General features: G+C 41.3%; 1 pseudogene; it reads left to right on the top strand.

The window, feature by feature from the left end:
- LOC123946506 overlaps positions 1-14,176 on the top strand; it is a 70,922-nt pseudogene extending 56,746 nt beyond the window's left edge.
- Positions 14,177-19,481: the final 5,305 nt, after the last annotated feature.

Genomic DNA, 19,481 nt, shown 5'->3' with positions numbered 1-19,481 from the left:
GTGTTCCAACAGAAGTGGGGATGGGAACAAACATCAAGAGACACCAATTTCATATGTTCAAAACCCTCGGAGCAAGCTTCTAATGGACCGTGTCTGAATAAACAACCCCACCAGTTTGCATGGGCGCTGTCTTAGCTCAGGCTGCTCTCATAAAAGACTATAGTCCGGGTGGCTTAAACAACATTTGCTTCCGCACGGTTCTGGAAGCTGGAAGTCTGAGGACAGGGTGTCCATATAGTCCAGTTCTGGCGAGGGTCTCTCTCCTGGCTTGTAGATGGCCACCTTCCTATTGTGGGCTCACATGGCCTTCTCTGGGTGCCAAGTACATGGAGAAAGAGACATCTGTCTCTTCCTCTTCTTACAAGGGCATCAATTCCATCATGGAGGTCCCATATTCATAACCTAATCAAAACCTAATCACCTTCCAAAAGTGCCCCATCTCCAAGTATGATGATATCATGATGACATTGGGGGGGTTGGACCACAACTTACGAACTTGGGTGGGACACAAACATTCAGTCCTTAACAGGTGGTTGTTCTAGAGAAGGCCCTAATCTTCAAAATATCAACCTCCTGTCTTTTTCCTTTTAAAACCAATCTTCAGTAAGTGAATACTTCACTCATTGCCTCTTGTTCCTCACCTATCACATTTGATGGACTCATACTATCAACCAAAATACTAAAGGCTTCCTTCTCAGAGAGCAACTCTAAATGACCTTTGTCAGCCTTCTTGCTGCCTGATCTTTTTGCAGTACAGGACACTAAAGCCTACCTTCCCTTCTCAAACTCTCTCATCCACAAATATAAAAAAGAGTTTCAAAACAGACCAACTGGAGTTCAAATTTGGGTCCTAGATAATTAATTATTAGTTACCTAATTTCTAAATCTCAGTTTCCTTCCCCATGAATAAAAGTAAAAATACTTTTTGACTACCCTCAGGAGACTTATGGGGCTTGTCGGGATTAAAGGAAATAAGACAGTGAAGGCATTGACAACTAGGTCATCAGTAAGTTATTCGTTTCCTTCTCTCGTCAGCCCTGTTCTTGCTCCTGAGTGCTGGTCCACAATTTCTACTTGCCTTTAGCACACTTCTACCCAGACATCCAACTCAATTTGTACAAACCCAAATTAACACACTCTTCTACTCCTGCCTACTCTCCCATAGCTGATTTGGGGCTAATGGCATCAGCTCTCTTCCCATCCCTAGTGCCAGAATGTCAAAGATCCAAAAATTAAGTGGAGATCTAAGACCAAAGGATTTAGATTTAGAACAACTATGAGAAGTCCCTATTTGTGTCTATCAGCCACAGAAACATTCTAGGACCCAGGCAAGCCCTATGAAAAGCATCCTCTGAATGTTTTAAACCAGTGGTTTTCCAAGAGGGGTTCCCCAGGCCAGAAGCATCAGCATCACCTAAAAACTTGTTAGGAAGGTAAATTCTTGCCCCTCCTCAGATCTATAGAATCAGATACTCAAGATAGGACCCGGGATTTTCTAGACAATCAGGGTACAAATTAAAGTTGGGAATCTAGTGGTATAAACAACCCACTATCCTGGGCCTTAGAAGAAAACAAGTATTTAAATGGTGGAACAAATGAATATTAAATATTAGTGTACATTTAATTCAATTAGTATAAACCATCTATAATTGTATAACAATTTATAAAACAGACATTATCTTGGTCCATTTTATTCCATTATAAAAAGTTCAGAAATAATGTTGGTGCTACGAAAACTAAAAATATTTCCATTTCTTATCCATAAATGCAAATATTTAGAAAAAGACTGAAAAGATACTTAGTTTAACTCCGTGAGAAGAGTATTCTTAAGCAACTAAAGGTAACTTACAGAAACAGATTCCCACTTGAATCTGTTATACAACAATGAAATAAAACTAACTTTAGGAATGGAAAGACTGAATTTGTTTTTACTTTAATTTGAAACACCTCCTCCCCATGATCTAAATAGCATGCGATACACATGATCAGTGACATTTCAGAGGCCAGGATATGCAGAGGAAAAAACTTAGCTATTTTTTTTTAACTTAGCCGTTTAAATATACCATGCTAATTGCTGTCTTCAAAGATATTAGACTAAAATAATTGGTATATAAAAATGCCTTTTGAGACTCGGGAAATCTCAGATCTACTTTCCACGAGTAGAACAAGGAAGCATTAACAAGACAGACTTAAACTGGAGAGCTGCAAGTTCCTACACAAGATAATGGATCATACAGCCAGTGCCGAAGCACCACCACCACCCCAGGCAACACTGAAATATCTTGGTTGGGGGGGAGGGTGCTGCTAACCCCAGAAACTGCCCACCAGTGACCAAAACCTGTGAATGACAGTCAGCAATGAAAGGCTTCAGAACAATGAAATCAAGCAAAGAAACGTGGCCACTTATTGTTTATGAAGGCTTTTCTCAAAGGATTGTCATCTAGCTAAAAATCAAACACCTAGAGAAGACTTTACCTTTTAAAGGTCATTCAATCACTTCCACACACAGGATTATGAAACACGCAGTGCAAGTAAATTAAGACCCATCAGCGCTAAAAAGGGGCCAGTTGTCTGCTACAAAGTACTCGCCTTCAATTCCTGAGGACTTCCAGTCACTGAGCAGTGAATGTATTTCAACAACATTTACTTACTGGTTATTTTAGCTGTCTAGCCTTTCTAGTTGCATGTATTTAGTCATTTAATTTTGTCTCGAGTATCAAACGGCTCCTTTCTCTTGTTTCTCCACGGTTCAGCAGAAAACAGGCTATATCTTGACTCTAGCTGTAGTTTTGGGAATCCCGGAAAGAACCACCGGTAGAATTCCTACTGCGCATGCCCAGGGCACAGCCTCGGTCTCTAATAGGGCTGGTTTGCTCCCAGCTTCCCCAGTGTAGCCACTGTCGTTACATGACCGGAAATGCCCGGAAATCCTCGGAGTCTGGGCTGAAGGAAATTCTGGTAGTAAGAAGAAAGCCTTTTACCGCACCTCAGCTTACCGTCCGAGTTTCATGCTCCAGGACTGATCACTCGGATGGCTTCTATTTTTTTCAGGAGAAACTATAACCTCCACAAAGGTACGTGATTTGACCATATGTCCTTTAAAATGAAATCGGCCAAAAATCAGTCTCCAGCCAGTGGTCGGCCTCTGTTATATCAGCACAGGGTAAGGACCATCCGTTGCCCAGTGCGGGTCAGACGGCAGATCCTAGCTGGTTTTTTTTCCTTTCCTTTCTTCTTTTTTTTTTTTTTTAATTTGTTTTCTTAAAAATAGATTATTTATTTATTTATTTATTTATATGAGAGAGTGAGCGAGCAGGGGGAGGGGGAGAGGGAGAGTTTCAAGGAAGCAGACTCCCTACTGATTGGGTACCCCAGTGCAGGGCTGGGTCCTAGGAGCCTGAGATCATGACCTGAGCCAAAATCAAGAGCAGGGGGCTTAACCGACTGAGCCACTCAGGCGCTCCATTAGCTGTTTAGTTTTAGTCTCACCATATCAAGGTTTCCAAAACTGTTAGGGTTTGAACTTCCAGCACAGTCTACTATTAGAAGTTTGAAATAGTCTGAGAGAACGTATGCCAAATTTTAGTAGTGGTTTCATCTGGCTAGTGGATTATAGGTAGTTATTTCTTATATTTATATAACTGTATTTTATGATCTTTTTATAAGCCATTTTGGGCACAATAAAAATTTTAAAAGAAGATAGTCTCAAGAAGAAAATTATTCTCTTGACTTTGTATAGTCTGAAGATGGTTGATGCTGGATATGGGGAAAGCTAATTAATAGTAGGAAAACAATGGAGGCCTAAACTAGGACAGTGGAAATGAAAAGATATTTAAGTGTCAATATTGACAGGAATAGTTGACATATTTGTATATAAAAATGGTAGTGAATGTTCAAAAGCGACGCTCAGTTTTCTGGCTTAAGAGAATAAGTGAATGGCACTACGTTAACCCAGGTAGGGGAGGCGACCAGAGAGTGTGACAGGGAAGACAGTGAGTTCAGTAGTGGACACGTGGAGTCTGAGGTAGCTGGGGAATATTCAAGCAGAAATTACTTTAACAAGTTGTATTGGGAGGCCAGGAGAAATGCTGAAGAATGGTTCAGGCTAGGAAGTTGTTGCTGAGGTTAGGACAACAGTCAGGGTTCGGGATGAGATCATTGGAGAGAGTGAGCACAGAGAGAACAGAAGGCAGCTGGGAAGCACTCGTGTTCAAGAAGAGAGCCCAGGAGAGGTTTTCCAAAAAGGAAAGAGCAATCCAGAAGAACAGGGCCACAGAAATGAAGGGAATGGTGGCAACCCCCCAGTGCCTGCTCACTTCCTGTGGGCTGACCACTGTGTTTAAACCGTTGTTAGCTGTAACCATCTGGCGACCCTACATGGAGGATATCTCCACGCTCCTTTATAAAGAAGGAAATCTTACACCCAGAGAATAAGAAATTTCAAACCCAGGGCCACACAAGCTGTAAAGGCAGAATCCAAACTGGCCTTTCTGATTTTGAAGACTTTGCTCAGTGTCATGCTGCTCTATTAGAATGTATTGTTGGGGGCGCCTGGGTGGCTCAGCGGGTTAAAGCCTCTGCCTTCAGCTCAGGTCATGATCCCAGGGTCCTGGGATCGAGCCCCGCATCGGGCTCTCTGCTTGGCTGGGAGCCTGCTTCCTCCTCTCTCTCTCCCTGCCTGCCTCTCTGCCTACTTGTAATCTCTGTCTGTCAAATAAATAAATCTTTAAAAAAAAAAAAAAAAGAATGTATTGTAAGTGATTCCTCAGCCAGCCTGTATCAAGATGCAATCTAGGCTCTTGCCACAGTCCTTCAACAATAGAACGGGTCTTCTGGTAGCTGGGTCTTCTTGGTACAGCTATAGCAACTACCTCAGGAGCCCTCTTGGATATCCAGCAATTTTCTCTAGATCTAAGACAATGCCTTGTTCTTCTTGGTTGGTACTCATACCCTATAGATTGTGAAGTGTGTTATATATTGCCTGTGCAAATAACATTTACCGATATACACTCGTTTTTTGAAGAAAGTAGCTTTACTTTCTGACTTAAAAAGTAAAACTAATTGAAAGATTAAATTATAAATAATAATTTTAGAGATCAATAATAATCATTTAAACAAAGAAATAGGTAATATTTTGAGATACCAAGTAATTCCAGGACGTTCCATTTGAACAGAATAGAGGTAGATATTTGCCCATGGATTAACAAGAGAGCACCACTTAGAAATCATACAATTCTGCAACATAAAACAGCCGAGATGTAGACATCATAGATATTTTATGGAGCATTGAAAAAAGTAATAAAATATTATGGTGAAAGTAAAAAAAAAAAAAAAATTCAAGGACCCAGGTGATCATACCTAGTTTCTTGGGCACTTACTGAATTTCTCTGTGATTGGCAGATTGAGATGCAAGAAAAAAATTCTGAAGCCATATTTCTCTTAAGACATAGTAAATTCTGGGCACATGGGTGGTGCAGTCAGTTAAGTGTCAACTCTTGGTTTTGGCTCAGGTCCTAATCTCGGGTTGTGAGATTGGGCCCCACGGTAGAGTCCCACATGGTGCCCTGTGCTCAGCATGGAGTCTGTTTGAGACTCTCTCTCCCTCTGCCCCTCCCCTCCTCTGTAAAATAAATAAATCTTTAAAAAACTAAGGAGATAGTAAATTTCAAAATACAATACAATTATACAGAAGTACAATAGCTGAATCCAAGATACTGTTAATAATGGGATCATAATTCTCATCCAGAGATGTGTATTTTTATTTTCTTCTTTTTTTTTTTTAAGATTTTTATTTATTTGAGAGAGAGAGAGCATAACCAGGGGGAGCAGCAGAGGGAGAAGAAGAAGGAGACTCCTCACTGAGCAGGGAGCCCAGTGCAGGGCTCGATCCCAGGATCCTGGGATCACGACCTAAGCTGCCAGAGGTAGATGCTCTGAGCTATCCAGGTGCCCCTGTATTTTTGTTTCTTTATTCCCTTCAATAAATTAACGTGATGTTTGGGACTTGCTGTATAACAGAAATGGGGCAGGAGGTACAGGATAAGAAAGGAAGCAGGTTAGTCCCATGTGGATGCTTGTCAGCACTGGGTGATAGATACATATGGGCTCTGAAAAATTCCATCCTGAAAATGGAATATAGCAATGGCATACCATTACGAATTAATATTAGGGGCGCCTGGGTGGATCAGTTGGTTAAGGGTCCAACTCTTGATTTTGGCTAAGGTGACGATCTCAGGGTCATAGGATCAAGCCCCGGGTCAAGCCCCACATTGAGTGTGAAGTCTGCTTGAGATTCTTTCTGTCCCTCTGCTCTTCCCCACCACCCACACACTCTTTCTCAAAGAAGGGGAAAAAAAAGAATTTTAATATAATTTGAGAAGCAAGCCTTAGCTTCTGAAAGCTGCAGAAAATCATTTTAGAAAGAGAAGCATTTGAAAACCTGATGAAATGTATAAACAATAAAAAGTGCAGTGCAGCCTTTTTTTTTTTTTAGAGGGATCTCCAGAATCCTGCCGCCCCACCAAAGATGCCGCTTGGACTCTGGTCCCAAAATTGCCATGAACTCCGGTCAAGATCCAGTTCTGGTAAGCCAGTCTTTTTATTTTAGAATAAAGCACTGCTTTCTGGGAGACCTTTGGTCCAGTGTCCCTGTATGAGCCTAGGGACCCTGATATTCACCAGTTTTATCCCCGCTCTCTCTTAGGGAAAAAAAATGGGATTAACAGACTATAACTACTCTTAAGCAATTTACCACAAGGCTCTGCAAGCCGTTTCCCAAAAGACAAATATTGCAGCAAGGGAAGAATATGTTATGTTTGCAAAATGCCTGTAAGAATTTTGGTCACATAAAATGTGTGCACCTTTGCCAATTAGGATAGTTACTAGAGAAAATCTGCCCAGCAGACATGCCTCCAAAGGGAAGAGAGCCATGGCTGGATGTCTTTTAGACAACATCTTCTATTCTATTTTAGAGGAGGTGTTAAGGGGTAGAACACTGTTGCCCCTTGGAGTAGAAATGCTCTCAGGGTCATAGAGCCCAGCTGTGTGTTGCAGGCAAATTCCTTGTATCCACTTTTGCGGAGTTCGGGATTGTTCCAAGATTTTATGAAGAAATATCTCATTTATCGATGCCCCCAAACCGATGAGAGTAATATCTAGATATTGCTTAATGTGGTTTTGGGTAGGAAACAAAGGGGACAGTAGAAATACCCTTTGACTAATCATCGACTTTTGGCACCCTGACAGTTCCACTCCTCGCTAACCCTAGAGAATCAGAAGTATGCTTTTGGCAAGGTCCCAAAGCAAATACCTTTTAAGGTCAGTCTGCTCTGCAAAAGCTTGCACATAATCAATGCATGTTCCATGCACTGATCTGAATCCTACATGCTCTGTTTCCTGAACTGGGCAAGTGAAATGAAAATAGAAGTCAAAATATCATGACTTGTCAAATACCGTGGAATTGCATCATATACAAATTAATGTATGAGACTGTATCAAGAAAATTGAAACTTAAGCCTTGGGGGTGTGGTAAAAATGGCAGGAGGAGGACAAAAAAGCAGATGGGTGATGAAGAGAAGAGATGAAGGGAAGGAGAGTAGAGGAGAAGGGCAAGGAAAGGATTTAAGTAGTTCAGGTGGTCACTGCCAGAAGCCTGCATGAGTGTGTGCAGGGGAGGCCAAATGGCAACTAAGGAGTGAGAAGTTGCCCAATCTGAGACAATATCCTGGCCAGCAGGACAACAGGTATTCACAAATAGCTCATCCAAGAGCTTAGTTTTCCAAAAGTAACTTTCACTAAGTGTTGCCATTAGAACATGCAAAACACCTCACTGTTGAAATTAAACTAGGTGGCAGAATCTGGCACTACTTCGTGAGTTGTACCACTCAATGCCAAGAATACATGCCTATTTTTAAACTACTAGGAATCTCTTTGCCACAAAATGATAGATAATCAACAAATTTGAAATACCCCTCAGTGGGTATGCCATATTTAAAAGGCACCTCTTCCTGAAATTACCATCGTACAGACATATGCAAAGTTTGGAATGCCGAAGGGTCAAGAAACAAATTCCTCTGTTGTGTGAAACACACAGGTCCCAAATTAAAGCATACTGGGAGGTCTTCATTGGTCCTTTGTTTTGTCTTGAGTTATTATAGGAGGAGGGAGACAAAAAGCTGGTTTTAAGGCCTATTTTCTCTCTATCCTGATTAACATGTGATGTGTTAGTTGAAGCCAACAGTGGTATTTTAAGGAACCAGTGGCACATCTAGTATAGCTAGTATATTACCCAAATTGGACAATCAGAGTGGACCAGGGTTTGTTTCTTTCTTTTTTTTTTTTAAGATTTCAATTACTTATTTGAGAGAGAGAGAGCATGAGTCAGGGTGAGGGGCAGAGGGAGAAGCCAACTCCCCGCTGAGCAGGAAATCCAACGTAGGACTCGACCCCAAGACCCTGAGGTCATGACCTGAGCTGAAGACAGCCGCTTAACTGAACCACCCAGAGCCCCAAAGAGTATCAGTTTTAACATCCCCTTCTTCTATTTGCCAAAAAGCAGTAATCATGCAATAATCGGTAATAATCACTATTTTCTTGATTTGTTCTTTAGTTGTAAAACATAATTTATGATTAAATTTAACATTTCAGTTTTAAAGATATTACTCAAATTCAACAAACTATTTCACATGTAACCTGAAACTAGCGCCTACCAAACAAAAAATACTGCACCTTGCAATTCCTGCTCTTTTCCACAATTTCAAGATTTTAATGCAAGGAGAAACCCCAAGCGGTCACAGAGAATAACAAATCTGAAGTAAGTCATTTTTTGTCCTCACAATGCCTGTGCTATCACTTTATTTTAAGCCTGCCGTCAAGTAAAGGAATATGGGATACCACAGGGCTTGGAAAAGGCCATTCAGGCTAGCTCCAGAGAGGCCCAAGCTCCACAAGCGTATTCTGTGAATAAAAACACAGAGAGCACCTACTGAAAATCCGAAGTTCTCTAAATTAACTTCCAGATATAATGCAATGGCGATTAAAGGACACCTAATGAAAATATGCTCATGTGAAGCTCACGCCACAGAAACTCAACAAGTACCACAGCAGTTATTCAGAACTGGTTTTTTTTAGAAGCTGTGCACTTTATTATTAATATTATTTAGAATTGCCAGCATGTGGTGATTTTTTTAAAAATCGCATCGATTTTGGGTTTGTTTGGTCACTGTTTTTGAATTCTCTGCATCAGTGTATTCCTTTATTGACTGCGTCTGGGGCTGACCAGCCTCACCTTCTCTCCCTTGGTCTGCCACTCAGAGGACTACTCTGTATCTAAAAACTTAACTTCTTTCACAACATGCTAGGTAAATTTTATGGCAATTCATAAGGCAAATAGGAGGTACTAATGCCTGCTTGCTTTCTTTTTAAGATTTTATTTACTTATTTGACAGAGAGAGAGAGACAGTGAGAGAGGGAACACAAGCAGGGGGAGTGGGAGAGGGAGAAGCAGTCTTCCCGCTGAGCAGGGAGCCTGATGCAGGACTTGATCCCAGGACCCTGGGGTCATCACTTGAGCTGGAGGCAAACACCTGACTGAGCCACCCAGGCACACCCTTTCTTTTTCTTTCTCTTCTTCTTTTTTTTAAAGATTATTTTATCCTGCCATCTCCTAAGACAATCAGGAGTTGAGGTGATAGGTAAAAACCAGGAGAAAGACAAATTTTTGCCCTCCACTATGGACGCATGACATTGAAAAGGCTTTGGAGAGAACCACAAAGGACACTGTTCCCCTCATCTTGACTGAGAGATATTTAGGGAAATAGGGAATAAATAGCCCCGATGAGAGAAGCTCTCGGTAGAGCCAAGAAAGTGAAGAAAACAGTCCAAGATAGTTGGAGGCCAAAGGGCATGTGTTGATCACAGAACGGGAACTGTGGACGGCACAGGGAAGTCTGGCAGGCTCACGGAAGGACAGCTGGATCAGGAAGCTGTTTGGGGGCAATGAGGGCTAATGGGAGGGAAATGACAGAGATCAGGGGATCCAGGAGCTACATCCCAGGCTAAGGCCAATGGGAAGAGCCTGTGAAGGCCAGGGGTATATGCCCAACAGAGGACCCCTACAAGAGGGACTTCTTAGACCCACCTGGAAGAAAGCCCTAGTGAGGCCCTGAATAGCAGATTCCTTTTTCTGAGCTGTCTGATGTAGACAACCCCAGAGAGGGGGCAGGTCTAGAGACCTGGAAGCAAGAATGAACGAGCAGGAGCCCTGGTTGAGGCTCTTCACTTGCCTTGGGCCTTTTGTTACCCTGTGTGTTCTCCAAGGACCAGTCCTGATCTGAATGGACACATTTTTTCCTAAGATATGTAAATACCAATCAATCTGCCTTATTCTGGGGTAGGGTCTAATGGGTCCTAAACCACCGCACATTACAGACTTGCCTAAGGAAACCAAAAATATAGAAAGACACTGACCCCAGCCCAAACCTACTGATAAAGAATCTTAGCAGGATAATTGTAGGAATCGGAATTGAAAGCCATTCACCTGCCTCCCCTTCCAGACCCCAATAATTTTGATACTTGGGCCAAGAACCAAAGTTTGGGAATAGTTGACAAGAAGTCAGTGACTCTCTTTGAGGAGACATTTATTGGGGGGGGGGGGTGCAAGCCCCTTTCCCTCACCACAGGTATCAGAATTACCCTGGACTCCTAAAAATGCAGATTCTTCACTCCTACCCAGGACTCTAAGGTGGAGTACCTAGGGGGCCTGAGCACCCAAACCCTGAGAACAATTGCTTTAAGGTGGCATTTTCTAAACTGAGAGAAATCAAAGGAATTCTGGGACATTCGCTAAGCGTACAAATTCCACATCCCCCTCTCTTTAGGCCATTTGAAATTGAATCTTTGGTGAGGGGCCCAGAAATCTTCGAATTCAACAAGTCCCTCCACGTGGTATTTGATCAATAGGCAAATTAGGAAACACTGGAGACAATTCACATTCACTGAATGCACACTGTGCTCAGGTTCTGCCTTTGCTCATTTACTTTGCTCATTCTGCTCTATTGGAATTCTCAGTATTTAAGCTATTTTGTTCATTGCCATTTAGTCATTTACTTTGCTCATTTCCTGACAGCAACCGTCTATAGGGCTTCGTTCCTTCACAGACCACCCGTCCCTCTTCACCACCCCGCAGTGGGTGGATTTTTCCACTTGAATCTCAGGGCAGTCTCTTTCCACATTTCCACAGCCCCTTAGCCTAGATTCTGAGTTCTCAGGCCTGGAGATGAAGCACCGATTTCCAGACCTCTCTATTTTACAAAGCACTCCATAAGCTTCATTGCAGAAGAGAGGAGCTCCATGTGTATCATTGCTTCTAAGAAATTGGAGTCATTCTGCTTTTTGTCCCAGTGTATTTGGCAGCACAAGAGTCTACCTTGATTTTGAAGATGTGGAGACAGGAGTTGGCAGAAAACCTGCTCTGAAAGCAGAGACCTTTTGAGTTACTCTGGCTGCGAGTCAGCGTCCTGCAGAAATTGAACCAGAAAAGGAACACAGAAAGATCATCTGGTTTGGCTGGCCCTGCGAGCCCGGATACTGGCCAGGGAAGAGAATTTCAGTGCAGAAAAGAAAGGTAATAGATATTTCCAGTTTCCTGTCACACCCTTCTCCCACATGCTTATCCACATTCTGATCAGCCTTCTGAGACTAATAGTTTCCAGCTTTACTAAAAGCCTACACTCATCTTTCCCTTTCTAATTCCTTTTACACTTGCCTGTACTGCACAATTTGCACATTTTAGGCTTCTCTAGTCTCTGATTATTCAATAGCATGAAAGCTAACACTCCCATTCATCTCAAACCTTGAGACAATTACAACAAATGGATATGCTGTTTTCTTATCTTTTCTTATCAATGGTTATCCTAACTCCTTCAACATGAGGATGCTGGGGATTATTTTGTTTTGTTTGCTCTGAATTCAAAATTTCTTTCTTGAATCTCAAAATGTGCATTAAGTACAAATTACTGTTCACAGTTTTCCTTTTTACTTAAAAAAAGATCCATTCAGGTTTTTGTTATTTAATCCTAGCAAATTGGAAGGAAAAAAAAACCCCAAAACCTCCATTATTTTTCCTTCAGATGAAACTAAAAGAGATGATGAGGTTAGTAATTTGCCTGAAATTTTGCAGTTGGTGGGAGCAAGAAGCAGGATTCAGAGCTCTGGCTGACTTCAAAGTCTGTGCTCTTTCGGCCGTCTTGGAATTCTGAGTTCAAGGTACTTTGTTCATAGCTTTTGCATGCTTATCTGTTATATCCTCAAATAGATGAAAAAAATGTGTTCACAGAAAATGCAGTGCCTCCCTGTACTGGTGTTGTCCTAAAACAGTCAGTAGGAATAACACATAAAAATAAATGATGGCTTCTCTCCCCAGCCAGACCAACCTCACTGAATCATTTCCTGAAAGCTTCAAATCAAAAATCTCCTCAACCAAATTGACCTTTCAGGATGTATATGAGAATCACAAATCATTTGGTGACATGGCCCAAATATTGGACTGCTGTTTAGACAATCTCAGCGTCACTTGTTGGCCTTCCCGTACCCTGTGCGACCTCCTTGTACGCTGCATCTCCACTCAGTAGAAAATTGGCTTCACCAGTATAGGAACTGTGTTCTCACCAACAATTATCCTGGATCATTCAACAGGGAGAAAACTTTACCTTTCTCTCTGCATTGAAAACCACTCACCTGGAACTTTAGAAATTTCTGTCAGGACATCATTTGAAAATATTTAGTGGCCTGTTCTGTTCTGTTCTGTTTTGCATGCCCAGTCATACAGTTCTGTTCAGACACTTAACTGTAGAATGGATGAGATGGCATGATTTGTAGATCTTTTTCCAAAACTTCAGGTTGAAGAATAAGAAGAGAGGCAAGATCATCTTTCTTGTAAGAAAAGAAGGTCTAGGTATTAAGTAGAGTTTAAATTCTCTGTTTGCTCAACTACCAGTTTCTAGACTATACAACCTGAGGCTACCAACTTCTCTCCATTGCCCTTGACTCATCCCCAATTTACGCTGCCATCCTTTCTCGCCTTGACTATTGCCATAAACCCTTAACTCTTGCCTTACTGTGGTTTATTCTCTACTCAGCACAGAAATATTTTTAGACAGTAAATCAGGTATTTTTTGTTTAATCTCCTGTTTAAAACCCTTCAATTTCTTTCTAAGTTGCTTAGAATTAAAGCCCAAACTCCTTGCTGTTGCCTACAAGACACTACAAGTCCTGTCCCCCACCCCCACCTCCGGCCTCATCTCCTACTTCATTACATAAATATCTGTTGAATAAATGAATACTTCTCTTAGATTTTCAGATATATGCCAACTTCACCAAAATCATAGTGCTAGAATATAACAAATTTACTGTCAGGTATTCATTTGGACAGCAACTAATTGGTAAATGTTACAGGCAAACATGTCTATTACCAAAAAACGTTCAGAGCCAATAGGGGGGTCATAGGTAGCTTCTTGGGGTGCGCCTCGCTGCCAGGGCTGCTGAGCAGTTCATGGGGTCCGTGGCACCTGGCCAAGGCTGCTCTTGGATCCCAGCTCAGGAGGGCCCTCCTGGACCCAGCAATGGACCCTTGTCGTGAAGCCAGATGGGGTGCAATGGTGACTCCTTGTGGATGTGATCCCAAGCTTTGAGAGAAGGGGCTTCAAGCTGATAGAAATGAAGATGCCACAGGCACCAGAGAACATCCTTGCTGAGCACCACCATGACCTGCAGAGGAAGACCTTCTGCCCAGCCTCATCAGCTGTATGAGCTCTGGCCCCATGGTGGCCATGGTCTAGAAAGGCCCCAACATGGTCTACGCCTCAAGGGCCATGATGGGCCCCCAGCTCAGCTGAGGCTGCCCCAGCACCATCAGGGAGGACTTCAGCATCCACATCAGCAGAATGTCACCCATGCCAGTGACTCCATGGAGGGGGCCCAGAGGAAGACCAGCTATGGTTCCAGTGAGCTGGTGAACTAGGCAGATTAAGGCCACCAGAGCAGCATCTGTGGCCACCTCAGTGGCCACCCAGGATCAACTACCTGTGTCCAAGAACTTGAGCTCACTCCTATGGTCTGTCCATCTGTCCCAGACCACCTTGCTGTCCACTTTCTGCCCCACTCCCCGTCAGAGGGTTGAGCAGCCCATTTTCTGTGCTAATCCTAAGTATCCTAAGTCAATAAGAGATTGGACCAAAGCATTTATGTAGCAAAGTGCCAGACAATCTTTGGGGTGTTTCCCAAAGTATGTAGTGTGACCTCCCGTTCCCCGGAGAGGGAGCCATTAAAATTCACGTATTGTTGAGGGGGGTTGCTTATTAGAGTTTCTGCCATCTCTGAGGTCGGGATGAGGACTTTATGCAAAGTTGTAAGAGTTTGAGAGTAGAAATAAAGCTAAACCTCCCACAAAAAGAAAAAGAAAAGAAAAATTCAGCTCCACGTTGACCCTACCCTCATAAGGTATTTGTGAAAAACTCTTACTGTTTCCTGTTTGACTGACAACTAAGAAGACAAAATTTTACAATATATACAGAATATGTTAGCCAAATAGTCTATTCTATAGGGGCACCCTGTTTGTGCTAAGGACCGTCAGTTGCTTGATACCCATTGGTTAAAATCAATCAAGTAGTAGCCGCTGTTCTGGTAATGACAGATTCGATTGTTAACTGGTCATTGTATCAATTAGAGGGTCTTTAAAATTCATACAAAAGGTATTTTTTAAGGGCTCTGCTTTTGGAATTTAAGTAAACAACCATCGTTTATCATTTTTCAAAGCTTTTGTTCTACTAAAAACACCTAATGAGCTCAATAGCCGGGAATTAGTGAAATTTGAAAATGGGGAAGAGAAATGTCAGCACAGGTGTGACCTGTGACTAGCTGACAAACAATGCTCAATTAGTGGGTTTCACGTGGGTGATGTGTGGGTTTATTAATATGCTGCTTCTATTCTGGGAGTCCTCATTAGAAGACACCACTTCGTCCTCAGCATGTCAAACTTGCTTCCAATGGATGAATTATCATGATACAAAAATAGACTGCAGATAAAGCCCTCAATTTCACTTGGGCAAATCCACGAATAAAGTAACCCAGATTGTTACTTAAACTTACATTTAGAAAGGTAAGAAGTTTCAAGTAAAAATACAAAATTAGCTGGAAAACATGGACTGTTATTCTAGATTATGATTTTCTTACCTGTCACTTAACAAATATTTATTTACACTGGGTTAGGTAGGTAAAAGAGCTGTCTAAGTAGACTCTTCAACTCATGCTTAATGGCTCGAACAGAGAAACAGACCAGGGATAGATTTTCATGACCCAAAAGAGGTATGGTCTATAATGTCTGTCCTTCATCCCATTTCGTTTACTAGAGTCATCCAAATCTCACGATAGCCTATTCTGCTTGGAAATCCACCTTAACGGGGCACTTGGGTGGCCCAGTCCTTACGCGTCTGCCTTCAGCTCAGGTCACGATCCCAGGGTCCTGGGATGGAGCCCCACATTGGGCTCCCTGCTCATCGGGAAGCCTGCTTCTCCCTTTCCCACTCGCCCTGCTTGTGTTCCCTCTCTCACTGTGTCTCTCTCAAATAAATAAGTAAAATCTTAAAAAAAAAAAAAAAAGAAAGAAAATCCACTTTCACATATGTTATAAACCAACTAGGTTATCTCCCAGAGGCAAATGAAGAAAACATGCAGAGTCATATTTCCCAGAGATCTTTAATCTAGACCAAAACTAAATCCAAAGGCTTAAGTATTTTAACATAATTGGAAAAGATCATTTCGTTCCTTACTTTCAAAATATGATCTTTTATATTTAGATCTGAATGACTCAAGTTTGCAGAATCAGCAAACACATGCAGAACACTAAGATAAATTTACACTAACAGGTTTTATTATATTAACTGAAAGTCGTAAGAGCTTCACATGCTCTAATAAGCCCAGGGAATGCACAAGAGCTAACAATGCCAAGAACAAATTAAAATGAAAGTTCAGATGTCAGACTGAGTTCAAAGACATCTTTGGAAATGGTTTATTTTGAAGCTGAAAATTTTCTAAGAGACTTGAAAATAAATCTTACCATTATTTAAAGGGAATTTGTAAAAATAATTATTAACATAAGGAAAGGTCTTGGTTTTAAAAGAAAGCTAAAGCCTAATGCTAACTCTTTTTTTAAAAAAATCAAATGAAGAAATAAAAAGATGGAATATATTCTATAGGCCATAAGACTTTGGGCACAAATTAAGCATTCTTAAAAACTGAAGCATTGACAGCTCAATAATATTCTGCTCTAGGGGTAAATTGTTCCAAAGTATTTCCTTTCCCTCACAGGGCCGCAGCACAACTTGGGCATAAAGGAGAAAGCTGGGCGCCTGGGTGGCTCAGTGGGTTAAGCCACTGCCTTCGGCTCAGGTCATGATCTCAGGGTCCTGGGATCGAGTCCCGCATCGGGCTCTCTGCTCGGCAGCGAGCCTGCTTCCCTCTCTCTCTCTCTGCCTGCCTCTCTGTCTACTTGTGATCTCTCGCTGTCAAATAAATAAATAAAATCTTTAAAAAAAAAAAAAAGGAGAAAGCTGTGTCAGAAACTTCCATCACACTACAATTTCTCCTCCTCCAAAATCCATTCTGCATTATGTATAACTATTAATACGATGAAATGTGAAAAAAAAAACCAATCAGGTATACAGGGTGAATCAAGAGAACCTTTTCTTCCCAAAATCAGTTTAGTGAATTTGAAAAACCAAGCAGGAATAAACTATTGGTACCTAAAGGAGCTGTGCGCTGGCTCCCACTTTTTCCTCAACCAACGTATTTAACGTAACTCTGATTTTTAAATTAACATTCATTTATTTTTTAAACTAAGCTTATGGTTTAAAATGTCTTAACTTAAATTGTTACAAAGAATTTTTTAAAAGATTTTCTTTATTTATTTGACATAGAGAGAGAGAGCACAAGCAGGGCAACAGCAGGCAGAGGGAGAGGGAACAGACTCCCTGCTGAGCAGGAAGGCAGATGTGGTTCCTGATACGGCACTTGATCCCAGGACCCTGGGACCATGACCTGAACCGAAGGCAGACACTGAACCAACTCAGCCATCCAGGCACCCCTACAAAGAATTTTTTACTAAGAATTCTCCCAAAGCCAAAGAAAATAACCCCCACCATGAAAAGGGGATTTAGTCACTGTTGCTATTCATTATTTTTTCACTTAATACTCACCAGCCTACTTACATTTTCCTCATGTTTTATAGAAAAACATGTATAAGGTATATTTAATTTGACAAAAATCCATATATATGGACATTCCCCCCCCCCCCCAATAACTTAGAAGTATTCAGTGACTTGGCCAGAAAACTTCTATGTAGTCCAGTCCTTCACTTATTACTAATCAAAAAAACCATTGTGAGACCTGGCTCACTCTTGAATGTTAAGGTCCATCTTGCATTAATTAGTACTGATTTAACTGCAAGCATCAGAATGAAAGAAATGTATCCCTGAAAGCTGAAGCATTCCACCACCCCGAAATGAGTTTGAACTTTATAAAGCATCTTCATGCTTTATTGTTATTCTAATCTCAACGGGGAAATTTCATATTCCTTAAAAAAGATCATCTATTGATGGCCAGTGGTATGCTCATTAACAACAGCTCTGTAGAAAAGAAGGAGGAGGAGACAAGGGCTCTGATTTGCAGCCCTACCAAATGCCACGGTGTAAATATTCCCACCGTGGCTGATTTCCAGCTGCCAATGTGATGTCGACAAATGCAGAGTTGCAAAGAGATGCATGGGATTTCCACTCTACAGATGCAATTGACCTAAATAAACGCAAGAACGTATATACTAGCAAAATGAACTAAATTAGTTAAGAACTAACAACTTGAGTATTTAACACTTGTTTGTAACCCAAGTTACTGAAGTTTATCTAATGTGATTCTTTAATGATGGCTACTTAACAACCACTTCCCCAAATTCCTAAAAATCGACTGAGCAGCCAGTAAGGTTGGACTCCAGTGTACCTCTGTTATTTTGGTAACCTCTTTCCTTGGGTCTGTTTTATGTCATTTTCCTAATCTCCTAAGTAGAATACTCACTTTAGGTCTTGTTGTTTTCTTTTTTTTTGTTTATCAAGACCATTAAGGAATTTAATTGTGAGAACGGTTTTGGCTGTCTACCATGGAGATTTCTAAACATTAATTTTCCCTTTTCACTTACTTTGTAAATAGTCTGTTGTTTGTATTATTGACCAAATGCTACTTAGGAACGTTTGAGGTTTTGTTTTTGTTTTTCTTTTTGTCCATCAAATTAGAGTGTTTTAATTTCTAGTTTTATTGCAGTGTGATTTGAGAAGGTAGTCTGTGTAATTTCTAAGGTGTACCTCAGACATATGTTTTAGACCACTGCAATAAAGCAAATATATTTTGTTAAGATTTTATTTATTTAGTTGACAGAGAGAGAGAGAGAGAGGGAGAGGGAAAGTGGAAGAGGGCAAAGCAGGCTTCCCGCCGAGCAGGGAGCCCGACGTGGGGCTCAATCCAGGTCCCGGGGATCATGACCTGAGGTGAAGGCAGACACTCAAAGACTGAACCACCCAGGTGTCCCTAAAGCAAATATTATAATAAAATGAGTCAAATGAATTTTTTGGTTTCCCAGTGCATATAAAAGTTATGTTTGGGGCACCTGGGTGGCTCAGTGGGTTAAAGCCTCTGCCTTCAACTCAGGTCATGATCTCGGGGTCCTGGGATCGAGCCCCACATCGGGCTCTCTGCTCGGCAGAGAGCCTGCTTCCTCCTCTCTCTCTGCCTGTCTCTCTGCTTGCTTGTGATCTCTGTCAAATAAATAAATAAATTTAAAAAAAATCTGTAACAATTAAAAAAAAAGTTATGTTTACTTTAAGTGTGTAATAGCATTATCTCTAAAAAAAAAAATGCACCTACCTTAATTTAAAAATGTTATATTGTTTAAAAAAATGCTAATTGTCATCTGAGCTTTGAGCAAATCATAATTTTTTTTACTGACAGAGGGTCTTGCCTTGATGTGGATGACCGCTGACTGAACGTGGTGGTGGTTGCTGAAGGCTGGGATGGCTGTGGCAATTTCTTTAAATAAGACAATGAAGTTTGCTGCATCAACAGACTCTTCCTTTCACAGATGATTTCTCTGTAGTACGCAGAGCTGTTCAATAGCGTTTGACCCACAGTAGAACTTCTCTCAAAATTGGAGTCGCTCCTCTCAAACCCAGCTGCTTCTTTATCAACTAAGTTTATGTAATATTCTAAATCTTTTGTTGTCAGGTCAACAATCTTCACAGCATCTTCACTGGGAGCAGATCACATCTCAAGAAATCACTTTCTTTCTTCATCTCTAAGAAGCAGCTCCTTGTCTGCTCAAGCTGGATCACAAGATTGCAGCCACTCACATCTTCAAGTTCCACCTCTAATTCTAATTCTCCTGC

This window comes from Meles meles, chromosome 7, assembly GCF_922984935.1.
Source record: "Meles meles chromosome 7, mMelMel3.1 paternal haplotype, whole genome shotgun sequence".
NCBI classification, from domain to species: Eukaryota; Metazoa; Chordata; class Mammalia; order Carnivora; family Mustelidae; genus Meles; species Meles meles.
The sequence above is the reverse complement of the archived record's forward strand: the minus strand, read 5'-3'. Positions and strand labels throughout refer to the sequence as shown.